This window comes from Thunnus albacares, chromosome 21 (genome assembly GCF_914725855.1).
Source record: "Thunnus albacares chromosome 21, fThuAlb1.1, whole genome shotgun sequence".
Taxonomy (NCBI): domain Eukaryota; kingdom Metazoa; phylum Chordata; class Actinopteri; order Scombriformes; family Scombridae; genus Thunnus; species Thunnus albacares.
Genome location: NC_058126.1, coordinates 3,830,454 through 3,847,264, shown reverse-complemented (window position 1 = coordinate 3,847,264; position 16,811 = coordinate 3,830,454). Strand labels below are relative to the sequence as shown.

The following is a 16,811-nucleotide window of genomic DNA, read 5'->3' as shown; positions in this document are numbered from 1 at the left end:
ACTTAAAGGACGAGTTCACAATATTCAAGTCTGTCTTATAACAACAGTCAGGTGTCTAAATCAGCATTAAAACATGTTTTTCTTGCTGTAATCATTCCTCCTGTTCATACTGACCATTAGAGGATCCCTTAACTGATGGGGAGCGATATCCACAGTCCTCCTTCTGTGCAAAAATATATTTAAATTAAAGTTTATCTGAAGCTGATATGAAGCTTCAGCGTTCAAATGAGTCAAATCAAGTAGATATCTTTCAACGTTACAGTCTTTTTAGTGCCAAAGTCTCTCTTTTTGTTGCTATACTTCCACCTGCAGCTCAACAGGGGAACACTGTCTGAGGAAACACAAAGAGGGAATTTGATGCTAAAAAGACTGTAAATATGTCAGATATCCACTTGATATGACTAACTCAGACTGCTGAAGCCTCATATAAGTTTCAACTTTTAAATGCATTTTTGCACAGAAGGAGGACTGTGGATTTTGGCCCCCATTGCTTACATTGTAAGTGCATTATGAAGGGATCCTCTGATGGTCAGTATGAACATGAGGAATGATTATGGTGAGAAAAAAGCCAAGATAAACATCATCACATCTGGACGACGGACGAGAGTTTGACCTGTTTCTGTCTGGAAAAAGTTGCAACAAATTAATCAAATATCTCACAGATCACGAGACAGTTACTGTTGATTAAGTGAACGTCATAGAAACATCACTGTTTATTAATCAGTTTCACATTCAGTCATGGATATTTGTTATCTGAATCCCCAACCATGCTCTCATTATACTCTTCACACCTTTGCACAATTTGCATCCTGTTTACAGAAACAGTTTCGCTTGAATATAGAGAGGGTATTTTATGCCCACTTGTTGTTTCTATATTCATGTTTCCATTTCTCACTTTCTTGTACATAATAGTGATACGTTTATGTTTAAATATCTTTGTTCAGCTTGTTTTCGCTGCTCTCTGAAGACTGTTGTATGTAAGCACATTGAGAGCCACTAAACCAGAGTCACATTCCTTCTACGTGTAAACGTATTCGACCAATAAAGCTGATTCAGATTCAGATTATCCAGCATTGTTTTTGACACCAAGATTTTCATCTTTCATCTCCAGCCGGGTGCTGATCTGGAAAAAAAAAACTTCTTCCATGTGAAACATTTTGGATGTATAATTCAATCACACATCACCACATGATTTAAATAAGGAATCATTTGTTCCTCTTTTATGTCTCCCTCTGCTGCCAAGACCTGGAGCAAATACTGATTCGTTTCTTCTAGTGCATGTTGTGCACCACGTTCACGCTTTTCTCTTTTCTGTTTAAAAAATAAACTATGATCATAATAAATGTTTGTTTTTATTAAAAAAAGGAGAGTGTTTTGATGCTGCTTTTTTCCTGCACCTGCACCCACCCAGGGTTGGATGTAAGTTTCATCTTTAACAATAAGAGACAATTTGTATGTTTTAACACTGAAGTTATTAATCAACATTAATATGATTCTCTGTGAAATCAGCTGAAAATCAGCTGAAAAGCTGTTCTGCAACAGATCTAAGACTTCCAGCTAAAAGAAGTCAGTCTAAAAATGTTTTTGAACTTAATGATAAGAGACAGTTTACACACATTCATATACTGAGGCTGAAAATACTCTGTAAGGTTTAAACTCTGCTTTTCCATCTCTACTTGCTACTGGATTCATCTGATTTACAGCTTTCACAGCATATCAGAGTAAAATCTTTCTCTGTGTCTGAGGAATATAAGTCTCTGTAGATGCAGGAGTTTAATGGGGAGATAAGTGAGCTGAATATCACAGTTCAGCTTCTCTGCAGTGTGGGAACCTCTCTCATATCATTACTCTGCTCTCAAGAGACCATCATCGACTGCTTGTGTTTGATGTCGTCTTTCGTCTTCCAGCGTTTTAATCATTTTGATGCCTGATAATAGAGTCTATAAAACTCTTTTCGAAGCATCGGTCTGGTGTTCAGCAGGACTAAACTGCCAACCGAGGAGCCTTCTCAGCTCAGTAAAGCTTTTTGTCCTGCACCGTTGCTCTGATGCAGAAGAGAGCAGGAGCTACACGACATCCCGCAGCCGTATTTATTGTTGACAGGTAATGAAACTTTTATAGTCTCGCAGAAAATGAGCAATCAGATCTTGTCAAAGACTCTCTGTCCCGCACTGAGGAACGCTGATTTAATTTCAACCACGTACATGTGACTGCTGTGGGATTAAATCTTGGTTATTTAAAGCAGAAGTCTTGAGACAAGGGTTTGCATACTGGGTGTGATGCACATGACCAGAGAGAAAATGAGAACTGAAGTTGAACAGATATTTTTACCGCAGACTTTTTTCCCCAATAGCAATATTATTTATTACATTGCAGTAATTGCAGGAACTAGCATTGTTAATGTGATTACTTTCACTCGCTTTGTCAGTTTTTGCTTTGCCAACACGCTGATGTTTGTGTTTTTATCTTTACAGCTGATACTCAGGATATTTTGGAGACATTTCTGATGGCTGTAAGGGACACATAGAGTACAGGCCTCACTATAATAGATCTAATTCCTTATTAAACTCATGTTACCAGGCTGAATATCCATCTTGCCTTCGTTTATAAGATGAAGATTACCTCCTCTGCTTGTGGGTGTAATGAGCTCAAGATCAGTGGAGGAAAGTCTGTGTTAGAATAAAATCTGTGGTGAGTAGGTGCCATTCAGTGCCTGTGTTCAGCACACATAGAGCACATTAAACTCTCTCACTTTTTCTCTTTTTTTAGCATCTGACCACTCACTTCCTTTTTTCTGAGAAATATGTCCGTAGTAACACCTCCTGTAATGTGTCGAGGGTGCTTCTACTGCTTTCCAGTGATTATAGTCATCTGAGGCATTCGCTGGGATTTTTAGATGGTCTTTTCATGCTTTTTGTGCACAAAAAGCTGTACGCTACGTTTTGACCACCCTGATATTCCCTCTAGTCGGCTGAGAGTTGCTGATGCTCAAAAATATCCACAAAAACTCTTCAGCACCCTGATAACATACAAACACGCTTAAATATTAATGTTGGTGACATGTTATTCTGCACATTTCAGCTCTATATTTATATCCTGAGGCTCTACTGGAATATCTTTGCATGATTTATAGTTTAAAAAAACTTTATTTATCTTATACTGATGCTTTATGCAGCCCCTCAGTTCAGCCTCTGTCTGAAACAGGCCGTTTTAGCTCCTGTCTCTTTAAGACCCCCCTCCTGATGAGCCCACTCTGTTCTGAACGGATGTAGAAATGCTCTTTAGACTTTAGAGCTGTTTAACACTCAACATCATAGCAGCATATAAATAACAAAACTACAAAAGGCATAATATGGTTCCTTTAAGGATTTCAAAAAATGTTCCATCCTTTAATTTTTATGAAAACCATTTGAAATCTCTGTTGGATAAACTCATAAAACATTATTGTGATACAACAAACAACACTCTTCTCACCTCCTGCATGTAGAAATGTTGCTGCTCTTCTCTCAGCAGGATCCGCAGCGCTCGGGAATGTTTGGCTGCTCTGGAATGTGAAATCTTCCGTCAGGCTTTTCCTGTTGTCACGCCGACGTCGTGCACACACACACACACACCTATTTCACCTGTGTCAGACATATCTATGAACCTCATCTGACACAGTGTGTCACGGATTGTAATGGATTGTTGGCAGGCAGAGTGAAAGTCTTTCACAAACTGGACTGTAGATGTTAAATCAGGATAAAGATTCTGCTGTTGCTGCTGAATATTTCAGTTGTATTTTTTATTGAGAAACAAGAAGAAACATCACCTGATTCAATACTTCTAAAACATGACCATAAAAGAATAAAATTAAGGAAATCTGTCAGTAAAGGGGTTTAGATTACCAAGAACACAGAAACATTTAAGTTCAGTTGGTAAGAACTTATATCAGGCATGTTGCCGGCAGTCATAATTTCTTAGAAATAACATTCAAGCTGTATCAGGATGCGCTTCAGCTCACATTATGGATGTTTTAATGACTTTACTCATAAGAATCAAAATGTTTAATGTATGATAATATTGTAAAATTAAATTAGTTTACTTTTCATCTTCTATTTTTGACCTTTGGATAGTTTTGGTTAAAATGGATGTTGTAATATTTTATGTATGCTAACATTGTCTCAGTATTATTAGATCTCAGTACTGCATTTGACACGGTCGATCACAACATATTACTAGACTGACTGGGTGGGACTTTCTGGAACAGTAATAAACTGGTTTGAATCCTACTGAAATGACAGGGACTACTTTATATCTTAGATAATTACATATCTGAGTGGACAAAAATGACGTGGAGTTCCCCAAGGCGCCATATCGGGGCCTCTTCTGTTCAACATCTACAATCTTGCTCAGATTATGAAAAACAACAAAATATGTCACCACAGTTATGCAGATGACCTCAGATTAACATAACGATATCACCAGGGGACTATGGACCAATACAAGCACTGAGTGCACTGAACAAATCAGCGACTGGATGTGCCAAAATCTCCTCCAGTTAAACAAAGATAAAGCTGAAGTTTGTTCAGCTCTAATCGGTAATTTTAAAAACCACAAACCAAGCCAGAAATCTTGGTGTAGTTTTAACAGCCACATTGAGACAATTACAAAGTCAGCCTACTATAACTTTAAGAATATATTAAGGATTAAAGGACTTATGTCTATGTGTTTATCTTCAGTCAACTCGACTACTGTAACGGTGTCTTTACAAGTCGATCAGACAGTTGCAGCTGATTTAAAGTCCTCATTAAGACCAGGAGAGTGGATCACATCACTTCTCAGATCTTTACACTGGCTTCCTGTCTGTCAAAGAATTGATTTTAAAACACTGCCGTTGGTTTATAAAGAACTGAATGGTTTAAAATACATTTCTGATCTGCTGCTACGTTATGAACCATCGAGACCTCTCAGGCGGTCTGGATCAGGTCTGCTTTCTGTCCCCAGAGTCCAAACTAAACATGTTGAAGTGGCGTTCAGTTTTTATGCTCCACATTTATATGAACAAACTCCCAGAAAACTGCAGGTCTGCTGCAACTCTCAGTTCTTTTAAATCACAGCTGCCTTTTATTAAACCAGTTTGAGGTTTTTATTCATATCTCACACTGCGCTGTTTTTCTTTTCTGCTTAACTCTTTTAAATTCTATCTAAATGTGTCTTTTTATAATGTCTTGTGTTTCTTGTACATCTTGTCTGAATGCCTTCATGTCTTATGTAAAGCTCTTTGAAGAACTTTGATGAAAAGAAAACTGTGTTACTGTGATATATTTGTTTGTGATATTAATGTTGTCATATTTTGCTATTTTGCCATTTACATTCAGGGGGAAAAAACCCTGAAAAATATTATTTAAAAAAGGGATTGTACTCAAGTAAAAGTGCATATGTATTACCAGCAAAATGTACTTAAGTCAGATAAATAATGTAATAAAATAAAGTGTTACGACAAATACGAGGATATAAGGTCCATATGAGTTGTATGGTTCTGTATCATTTCTCTAAGGAAAGCGTAACAGGAAACGACAGATACTTGATTAAATCACTGTTAATAGCAAGTAAAAAAAAGCTGTGACAAGAAACTAGGAGAAGATGGCGCCCCCCGACAAAAGAGGAATAGCTGCCAAAGTGTTGAAAAAATCTTCCTGATGGGAAAAATGACACAAATGTTGAGACTGCGAGATGAATAAAATGGGCAAAATGGGTATAACAGAAGACTCAAAGTAGCCACATGAGAATGGAGCTGCAGATAAACTCATAAACAGGAATAAACATGTGTGCGTTAGACTGTTATTTTCAATGAGTAATGTTGAAAATCTTTTGCTAATAAAGATTCTAGTGAAAATAAAGATAATATTCCCCCGTCTGAAATGTGGTGGTAGAAGTATAAAGCAGCACAACATTGAAAGCTTAAAAACCTCAAAATCGAGTAAATATACTTTTCATTACTGGAAAACACGACACACCACTAGTAGTAAAACTACTTTGCATTATTTTGACTCAAGTGTGTTATCAGTCGCTGAATGTTTCGGCTCCGAGCAGCAAATGCAAATGAGGAGATGAGCTAAACCACAAAATGAGATTAGAAAGACAGAAGTTTTAGCAGCTGGAGGCCGTTGCCACTGATCATCAACACATCGCTGGTTTGGCTTATTTTTTATTATCTAGGCTGGAAGAATTAGACTCGCTGCCTTTATGACATCTTTATTACTGCTCTCCTCTGCAGCTGTGCTCTGTGTGTGTTTGGATGTTCCCAGTGTGTGTTCATGCATCCATGCCTTCAGGGGTCCGATGTGTGTTAGTGTGTGTGTGTGTGGGTGGTTATTAAGACCAGAGAGAGAGAAAGAGAGTGTTTGAATATGAGATAGCAGAGAGGTTTAATTACCTCGACGGTGTTAATGGCAGCTTTAAATCAAGAAGGAGGCTGCTGATGCGGCTCCAGGAGTCTGTCCACCTTTATACATGAGGACAGTTGTTTTGCTTAGAAGAATAACTGATCATTTCCTGACACATCTTTATTAAGATATCATATTTTTTATGAATGAATCTCTGAGCAACACATGAGATGCTTAATCAAATATGTTTTTGGGACCATTTTTTAAAAATATAAGTTTAAATAAGGACATACTGCACATATATGGATTGAGTAAAGGCCCAAGAGTAAGTATAACCCCAATAATAGCAGAATAAATAATAATAGAAATAAAATAATGGGCAGTATATGACATCACTACCAGGGAGTTAGTCGATTCATTGATGGAAAGAAAATGAATCTGCAACTATTTTTTTTTCATGAATGAATCATGCCAAAGCTCTCTGGTTCCAGCTTATCAGGTGTGAGTATTTTCTGGTTTCTTTAGTTTTCCATGTCAGGAAACTGAATATCTTATGTATTATCAAGACAATCTGACATCATCTGTTGGGCTGTTGGGAAATGACGACTGATTTTTTTTTTTTTTTTTTTTTTTTTTTTACCATTTTCTGACATTTTATAGACCAAACAATTTATCAATGAATGGAGATAATATAGTAATAATGTTGCAGCCTTAACTAAAGGTGTAAGTTACATTAAGTGAAAACCCTCATATTCCCCCTGAACACCAGTGATATAAGAAAAGTGAGGTCAGACACAGAAAGCTGGAGCTCTTCTCCTCCCACACTTCCTCACATAAACACAGGCCTCCTGACAGATTGATTATGTGGTTCAGCTGATTGCAGTCGTCAGCTTCAATCAATCAAATTCATTTTACTTGTAGCAGGCTCTCTGCAGAGAAAAAGAGATTTGTGTGGTTAACTCTGTGTGTGTGTGTGTGTGTGTGTGTGGTCTGTCATAGGCTATTTTCGGGGACAAATTTCAGATTTAAGACCAGTTTATTGGAGACGACTCGTCCAGTTGGAGACAAAAGCTGAGTCCCTGGTTTGAAGAAAGCTGATTTGATTGATTGATTGATTGATTGACTTTATTGTCCACTTCAGTGGGAATTTTGTCTTTGACTTCTCCCAAAGTGCAGCAAATACATACAGTATGCAACACACCATTAAAAACATGCAAATTATACGACATGCAATAGTGCAAAATGGTCAGATAGCAGCTGGTACGTTATACAAATAAAACCAGAAAGCAGATATTATAAAATAACAGCTGTTCTCTGATGCACATATGGCAGATGTAATATTTCAGCCAGTGATTAAAGTTATGATCAGCATAAGTCTCCAGGAAATGAATGCAAGTCTATGTAATGTCCCCAAAAGTGATCTAGAACAACCTGTGTGTGTGTATCTGCAGTAATGTTTCTCTGATGTTTGCTGTTATGTTTGAATATTATCTTTGTGAACATGTTGGTTTATGTGTGTCTGCTGTGTGAAGGAGCTACAGGGGTTTTCAGGCGTGGTTTATCAGAAGGAAACCACCAGTTTTGATCAGCTGAGTCAAGTTAGACAGATAATACAAATACCCGGAAGTAAGGCGCTTAACCCTTCAAAATAAATCATTTCATTAACTTCAACAGCAGCTGAATGAATGAAAACATTAAAAAAGCATATTTTATATGAAGCTGCAAAGTGTAATTGGTTTAGAACATATTAGTGTTTGCTCACATGTGGTTCCTGCATGTCATTGTTAAGATGTTTTTGTTCCATATTTTGCCTTCACTCGCTTTAAGTTGTTTAAATGTTTGTCAGTAAGTAAAATGTTTTTATGTTTAAAGCAGATTGAAGACTGTGGAGGCTTCATGAGCTGATGGTGAAGCCCAGAGACCAACTTCAAACTGTTCTAATAAAAAATCAATTTAAAAACAACTTTTTAAAGGACTATGCACAATAATTTATAATAAACAGTAATAAATAATAACTATATTTAGACACAGGACTGCTTAATCTCTAATTTAGTAACCCTCAATATATTTTATTGGTGCAAATTCCCCAATAAATTTGCAATTAATCAAATTAATAAAACCACACAGTGAACCCGTAGAGGTCAGAGGTCATTTGGCTGCTTTGCTCAGTTTCCGATCTACAGGAAGGAAAGTTGCATCATAACATGACCGCCCACAGAAGAGATCAGCTGCAGCTGTGTTTATTTAATCAAAGTTCAGTTTAATGATCAATAAATGGACTGACTACAGAGTGTCTGCAGCATATATGAAAATTACACAATTTACTCTTAATAATAAACAAATAAACAAGACTAATGAACCCACAAATCATCATTTAGTTTAGCTGCTGTCTTCACTTCATGTATCTTACTGACCGACTGTTTTCACTTATAAAAACAAAAATCACATTTATTTTAAAAGATTTTACAATTCTTACAACATACGACACCTTAAGCCTTGTTTAGATCAGTAAAAACTCCCCTAAAATACAAACAAACAAACAACAAACTTTTAAAAACAAGTGTCATGTGTACAAAGTACAGATGTAGCAGTGAAATACATCAGAGAAGCATAATGATAATAATATATAGTTATTATTAATACTCATCAATTTTAATCAATCAGCTTGTTACATCAATACCTGACAAGTGTTTATAATTGAAGTTAAGTTTCTTCAGTCTTTGGTTGTTTACTTTTTTATTGTTTCTTTGTTTGTGTTGTGATTTATGTGATCTGCCTGCTGTTACGCTGTAATTTACCTTTTTCATATTTTATAAAACATCATTGCATCTTGTGCATTTTATTGCATTTCTTTTGAGTCTCATCGTCACCGTGTTGTGAGCACTTGTTTATGTTTAATATCTCTCCACTGTGAGTCTTTGTGCACATCTGTGTATTTTATTTATTTATTTTGTTCATATTTTACCTTTTTATCTTCGTATGATCTGTTCTTTTGCACTAAATGTTGATGTCTGCTGTCTGTTTAGATGCTGTGAGGTTTTTATGACATTTGCAGCTCTGCATGCTCTCATGGTCCATGGTTACCTTCAGGGACAATAAGGGTTATCTTATGTTCCTCTTAAGTCAATATTAACTGTATGAAGTAGCATAAACACCAAAACTAGACTTCTCTTGTCATGTTTTAGTGTCATTTTTTAAGGATAATCAGGGAGAAAAAAAGCTCGCTTCAGCTCCTGGGGGATTTTATTTTGAATGTAGAGTCACAGGAAGTCCTGTCACTCTTGCGTAAATCAGCAAACTGTTGGTTTTGGCTACCGACGCTCCGTTCATTCTCACACTGAAACCAGTGGCTGCAGACTGACAGCAGTTCTCATCAGGAGGTAAGAATATCATCCATTCTTCAGCTTACAGCTCGTCAGAGCGGTTTAACTCACATTTCTCTGTTTATGTATGGCTCAGAGTGTGTGTTTGGAGGTTAAACCCTGTTGGTTAAAGTTTGCGTGTTGTGGCTGCGCAGGTGCGTAAATGCGCAATTAGTGGTCATTTGCCACCGCGCGTAAAGTTTCCCCGTGAATCGTGATGCGGTGATGGGAGACAGCGGTGCCTGCGCGGTGCTGTTACGTTGTGAGTGGGTGTTTTTTTTTTTTTTTTTGGCGTGTGAAGGCATCCGCCCTCTGCAGTGGTCGGGCAGAGCATCCTGGTGTGCTCGCTGGACTGCAGTGGCCAGATATCAGCCAGGCGTTCCGGTGTGTGCGGTTGAATCCAGTCTGAGAGGATCCAGGCAGCCAACAAACCCTGATTGTTTCCTGAGGAGGAGCGGAACGGGTCAGACCTGTAAAGGGGGGAGTGTGCCAGCAGCAGCAGCAGCGGCAGCAGCGGCTGTGAGCTGTTGAGTCACTGCTGGCCTGTCACAGCTCGCTTCTTCCTTTTTATTTTTTTTTTCAATTCCGCGATAGATTGCACACAACCTCAACTAAACCACTTCCCTTCAGACCAGTCATCATTCAAAACCAGATCTGCAGGTTCATATTGTTCATTTATATTCTAAAGAACGACAGCTCAGCATGTGTCAGCTCATTAAATCTTATGTTTGGCTTCCTTCACCCTTCAGTTGAGGTTTAATTGTCAAATCTCTGACATCAATAACCACTTTCCAGTCTCTTCTCAGGAAAGCCGTTACATAATGCTGAGAGCTGTTTCTAATATTCAGTTTAATGCAGTAAATCAACAAATCACATGGCTGTTGTATTAGTAACTGAACGGCACAAATGTTACACTTAAGAGCTGCAATGATTAGTTGATTAAAAGGAAAATTAACTGGCAAAGTCATTTTTTCAAGTAAAAACATCAAACTTTTGCTGCTCTCAGTTCTCAGATGTGAGAATTTTCAGCTTTTCTTGCTCTTATATGACAGTAAATTTAATATTTTTGGGGTTTTTTTGGATTATTTGTCTGACAAAACAAGACGTTTGAAGATGTCACCTTGTGCTCTATGATACTGTTTCCACTGTTTTCTGATGTTTCATAGACCAAATGATTAATTGATTAATTGAGAAAATATTCTCCAGATTAGTTAATGATGACAATAATCATCAGTTTCAGCCTTATTACACTTTTCGCACAATTTGGACACTAAATAAAATACAGCTAAAGATTCCAAACTGCAATATGATGTTAAGTTGGCCGTTCTGTATGTAATTATGTGTATAGTATTTATTATTAATGATGTTGGTGAAGGTGGACATCTGGATACCGTGTGTCTTCAGGCTGTGGCAGCTTGTGGTGAAAGCACACTGTTTGCAAACCTTCAAAATTTGAGATTAACGTTCGGAGGATGTGACAACGTGCAGAAAAGAAGATGAATTAACTTAAAGAATAGTTTAACATGCTTGTAGGAGGAGTGATGATCGTCAGCGTTGTTTGTGTCCGTCTTAAATCCAAGTTGATCAAATCAAATGAACATGACTGAAACTGCAAGCAATCGTCAGTTTTTCCAGGTGTTTTTAAAAGTTTCTCTTTCTGCTTGTGCGAACGTTTCACAATCATCAGCAGCAGCTCAAAATGCACAGATGTCAGGAATGATGCTTTTCCTGATTTCCTGCCTCCGAACAATAAACAAAATGTCAGCCAGTTGTAGAGGAGGAGGAGGAGGAGGAGGAGGAGGAGAAGGAGGAGGAGGAGGAGCGGCTGGTCGTTGAAGTGTATTTCCTCATCGTAAATTTCCATTCAGTGTCCCTCAACATAGAAACACTTATAGTAACATGACTATAAGGTTTATATTCTGACCATCAGTTTTAATTTTATTTAAATGCAGATGTTGCTATAATATTGTATATATGACGCTGTAAGATTTATGATTAATTGGTATTTTTGTGTATTGTCGTGGAGATGTGCATGTTTTGTGTTACGTCAAGCTGTTTCCCCCTCAGCAGTTAAACTAACTGTTGAAGTCGTCTGATTGGATGATTGTGTGTAAACATACAGTATATATGGAAGTCATGTGATGCTCGTATATCTGATGAAGATCAGACAGACTGAAACATCCTGACTGATAAATATTCCAGCAGTAAGAGAGACAGTTTTATACATTTTATTCTAGTTGTGTTTTCCTCTGATGCATCTGTTGCAGGTTTGCAGAGACTTTTAAGAACGTTGTTTCTCGGTTTCAACCCTTGAAATTACGTTCATATACGACTGCAATGCAACAGCATCCTGACTGAATCACGCTTTCTCTCAACATAATGAGAACATGTTGATACTGAACGTATGAGTGAAATGTTCAGAGACGACGTACTTAGTTGTTTTTTTTAATCAAACATCTGATCTTGTAGAATATTCACTATTGAAACTACAGCAATATCAAACTCTTTCCGGTTGTGTTCAGACTCTGGCAGCACTTGGTGAAGGTCAGACAAAGGTCTCAGTCTGTTTGTTAGCATTGAAGCCACAGCAGCATCTTTCACACACAGGACTCAGGATGTGAACCCGAGTCTCTGCTGTCAGAGTCCTGCAGCATCATCCAGGAAGCCATTATGTTTTCCATTGTAATGTAAACGGTAAATGGCCTGTACTTGTACTCTAGTCTTCTGACCACTCAAAGTGCTTTTACACTATGAATCATTCACACACAGCTAATCATTCACACACTGATGGCAGCCGTCAGGAGCAATTAGGGGTTCAGTATCTTCGACATGCTGACCGGAGGAGCCGGGAATCGAACCGCCGATCTTCCGATCAGTGGTCGACCTGCTCTACCTCCTGAGCCACAGCCGCCCCTACAGCGAATTTCCCAACGTAATTGGGAAAACAGTTGAGTTGTACTCGGGCTGGGAAATATATCGATATTATATCGATATCGTGATATGAGACTAGATATCGTCTTAGATTTTTGGATATCATAATATCATAATATCATAATATCATAATATCATAATATCGTGATATGGTGTACGTGTCGTCTTTTCCTGGTTTTAAAGGCTGCTTTACAGTGAAGTGATGTAACTCTCTGACTTCACCTGACTGTTCTAATATTTTTGAATATTTTGTGAAAGCACCAATAGTCATATCTACAATATTGTTACGATATCGACATTATCGAGGTATTTGGTTGAAAATATGATGTTTGATTTTGTCCATATCGCCGGAGACAAAGTTATATATGACCATAGTTTCTTGGACTCATGTTTGTTCTGTCAGGTCGGTGAGGCTGATTCCTCTAAATACTACAATACCCATGAGTCTTAGCTGCCATTGCTACAGAAAAGAAGGCAGGTGAGAATCAGACCTGTAGAAAATCCAAAAATCAGTTTTTATTTACTGAATTCATCCAGAATTTTTTGCCTTTTCCTGCACATACAACAGAATTTGGACGTTTTTTCTCACTAAGATGCATGTTGGGAGTCGTAGTTAACTCCTCCCCTGCAGTTTTTAATGTCCACACAGATTTTTTTTTTTTTTAAACACAGCTGTTCATCTTTTGTACTGATGACTCAACCAGCAGAGCACCATGTGTGTTCATGTGTAAGACAAACAAGACATTTGTTTGCAGATGGTTGAAACAGCCTCCTCCCACTTTTACAGCTCCATCAGACCTCCGTCTAGTCGCGGTGGTGATGGATGGACGTCTGCAGAAAGTCTCACACAAAAATTCCCCAAATTACACGGTGTTGTAGGTTTTGTGTTGCAACGCCGCCGCCGCCGCCGCCGTCCTCCTGCTGCAACACATGTGGGGTAACGGGGTGGGCAGGTTTGGGGCGCCGCGCGGCCACTAAGAAGAAGTTGTGATGCCACTATCATGTGATGTGACAGACAGGAAGTCTGAAGAAAGATAGAGAGAGAGAGAGAGAGAGAGAGAGAGGCTTCTTCTGGAGTCTTTTCTCTTAATTCTGTCATTTATTTTGCGTGTGATGTGTGTTTTTTAGAAAGACTTGCTCCTCCAGTGTTTATAATCTGTGTGTCAGTTACTCAGTAACATAAAGACTCACTAATGACGGGCTCGGCTCTATCGTTGTAGTGCACAGGTAGGATATTCTGTGTGCATGTGATTGCATATTCATGTAATGGCTCTTCCAGCAAACACAGGCCACAGCATGCAGCATGGGAGTGCTTAATTGACTTTGTGGGTGTGTGTGTGTGTGCTTTTGTATCCAGCACACACACACACACTAACACACACACTGACAGGGAAAGCAGAGCTCAAGGGGCAGTGGGTGCGGTAGGTAGGAGAGGTCCGGCATCTAATCAATATTATCTGCAGTGAAATGCCACGACACACAGGAACAGAGACTGACAAGAAGACGCCACAGCGACAGACACCGAGGTCGAACATGAAAATGAGTCAAAGGTCACAAACAACCAGATTCACTCAGAAGTTTTAACCGTTTATTGGAACAAAAATGCATTTTTTAGTTTGGTGGAGATGTTCTGGAAAACATCTGACACAGACAGTGAGCTCATAAGGTTTGATGGACATGAATACAATCAATCGATTAGTCGATCAAAAGAACATTAATCAACTAAGCAACTATTTTCTGTTTTTTCTGATTCTTCTATGACAGTAAACTGAATATTTTCAGGTTTTAACTGTTGGTTGGACTAAACAAGACATTTTAAGATGTCACCGTGGGCTCTGAGGACTTCTGATGGGGTATTTTGAATGAATCAAGAACATAGTGAGTAAGATTAATTGATAATGAAAATAAGGACAGGTTACAGGTGCAGCAGCGGTCTGAAGATGATTTCACCTGCGTTTCCTGACAGTGAGCTGCCTGTGGAGTCTGAATTTCATGAAACAACCCTTTAAAGTCATTTGAAAAGTCCTGAAATCACTTAAATCAAAACAGTAACTCTTCAGTTGACAAGTAGATGTGACAAACAAATCAAAATATAGTGCACGATGGTAATTTCATATTTGCATAAACGCCCCACAGATGAACTAAAACGCTGCTGAAATGTTTCCAAAAGAGGAGGAAAAAGGGGCGTATCTCTCGCTGTGGTACATTAACACAGTGTGACAGCGTCCCTCCAGGGTTAAAGAGATTAACGTGTAACCAGCAGGTCACAGGTTTGATCTTCACTGCAGCAGCGTGTCGACTTTAATTAACTCTCAGTAACACATGAACAGTCCTCACTGCTGGATAAAAGCAACTCGCAGTTCATTTCCTCACATTAATGGATGAAACAAAGCCAGCTGATGATTCCCATGAGATCAGTGAATTAAATGATAGGATGGGAAGTGTCAGTTTACGTCCCTTTGCAGAGCTCCACCATGAGCAAACTGTTGCTGCTTTTCTACTGAAGCAGCAAGTTTATTGTTGCTGCAGATGAAGGTGAAACATCTCAAATAAACCAAACTGTCCTGGAAACATCACTGAAGTCAAACAGATCAACATGCAGAGAAAGAGTGAAGAGCTACATGTGATATTAGGTGGACACTGGATAATGTAATAATAATAAACTGTGTGTTCAATCCTATATATCCTTTTTTTTTTAAAGTGATCATAAAATGACGCGTTTGAGGTAAATACTGAAGTATATATACTGTATGTGCTCGTTATTTTTTCATGAGGACCCATTGTAGTTTAAAACCATCGAAGTGAGGACATTTCTAAGGCTGCAACTAACAATTATCTTCATTATTGATTCATTTATCGATTATTTTATTGATTAAAATGGTGGAAAATGTCGATCACTGTTTCCCAAAGTCCAAGGTGACGTCCTCGAATGTTTCGTTTTGTCCACAATCCAAAGTTTGCTGTCATAGAAGACTAAAGAAACCAGAAAATAAATGAATTGATTATCAAAATAGTTGCCAGTTTATTTAAAAGTTGATGACTAATCAATTACTCGACTAATCGTTGCAGCTTTAGACATTTCTGCATCGTCTTCACTTCCTCAATAAGGCTGTTTGAGACTAGTTTTTGCAGCGACTACCATTATAATTCCTGTAATTAAAAATGTCAAATATTTGCTGGTTGCAGCTTTCAAATGTGTTTCAGATTTCAAACTTTTTTATGTCGTAACAAGCAGCAACAACCTCGACTCGAGGCTGAAGCTAACGTGTAAGTTAGACGTTGGCTCCATCGAGTCATTATCGTCTTAATCTCTAAATTCAGGACCTCTAATAAGTGTGCTGGTGGTTATTATTGCTCCGTTAATAAGAAATGAAGACTTATAGTAGCTTTGATGTCTGCTATCTGGGCGTTGATTGACAGCTGTGATTGACAGTTGGCTCCCCCGCTGGTCTCTCCGGCTCCGGGACTCGCACTGAGTCGAACTATTGTCAATATTTCACTGAGTTTAATGTGACTTTATTACGACACCTGCCCTGTTAGTGCAGATTAGTTTCCAGAGCATGAAAGGCAACACCCTGCACTGCTTATTTCGAAGGTCCCGGCTCTGGGCTTCAAACTGGCACCAATGAAACCAGTGGATGATCATCATAGACTCTACCAGCATCTCTCACTATTTTCTGACATTTTATAGACAAACCGATTTATTGATAGTGAATATATACAGCCCTAGAGTTCTTCCACCATGATACTTGTGACCTTCCTCCTGTTGTTTATAATTGGGATTTAGAGCATTATGGGAGTGTCAGCTGAATGCCTGAGATTACTTTGCAAATTAAGTACACACACAGTGTGTTGTGCCACTGGTTTGACTGGCGAGACGTCTGAATCGAGTCCTGTGTTTCACCCAGTCAGGAGATTAAAATCATCTGATGGGGAGAAAAAAAAACCCAACTTCCCTTCACGACAGAACAAAAGGAGTCAAACACAGACAGAAACACTCAGTGAAATCAGGCATCTGGGATACCTGATATTACACCAGCCCTGAAACACACACACATACACACACACATGCAAACATTACACACATTTACAAGAAAGAGGAAGTATGTTGCAAACTGGCAGTCGTCAGGAGCAGAGCTGGAAGAAATATTCA

General features: G+C 38.4%; 1 protein-coding gene across 1 annotated transcript in view; it reads left to right on the top strand.

Moving 5' to 3' along the window:
* The first annotated feature begins 9,658 nt into the window (after positions 1-9,658).
* pld1b (phospholipase D1b) overlaps positions 9,659-16,811 on the top strand; it is a 54,524-nt gene continuing 47,371 nt past the window's right edge. The window contains exon 1 of the mRNA XM_044340105.1: positions 9,659-9,745. The gene's annotated coding sequence lies outside the window, so the exon portion shown is untranslated. The remainder of the gene's footprint in view (positions 9,746-16,811) is intronic.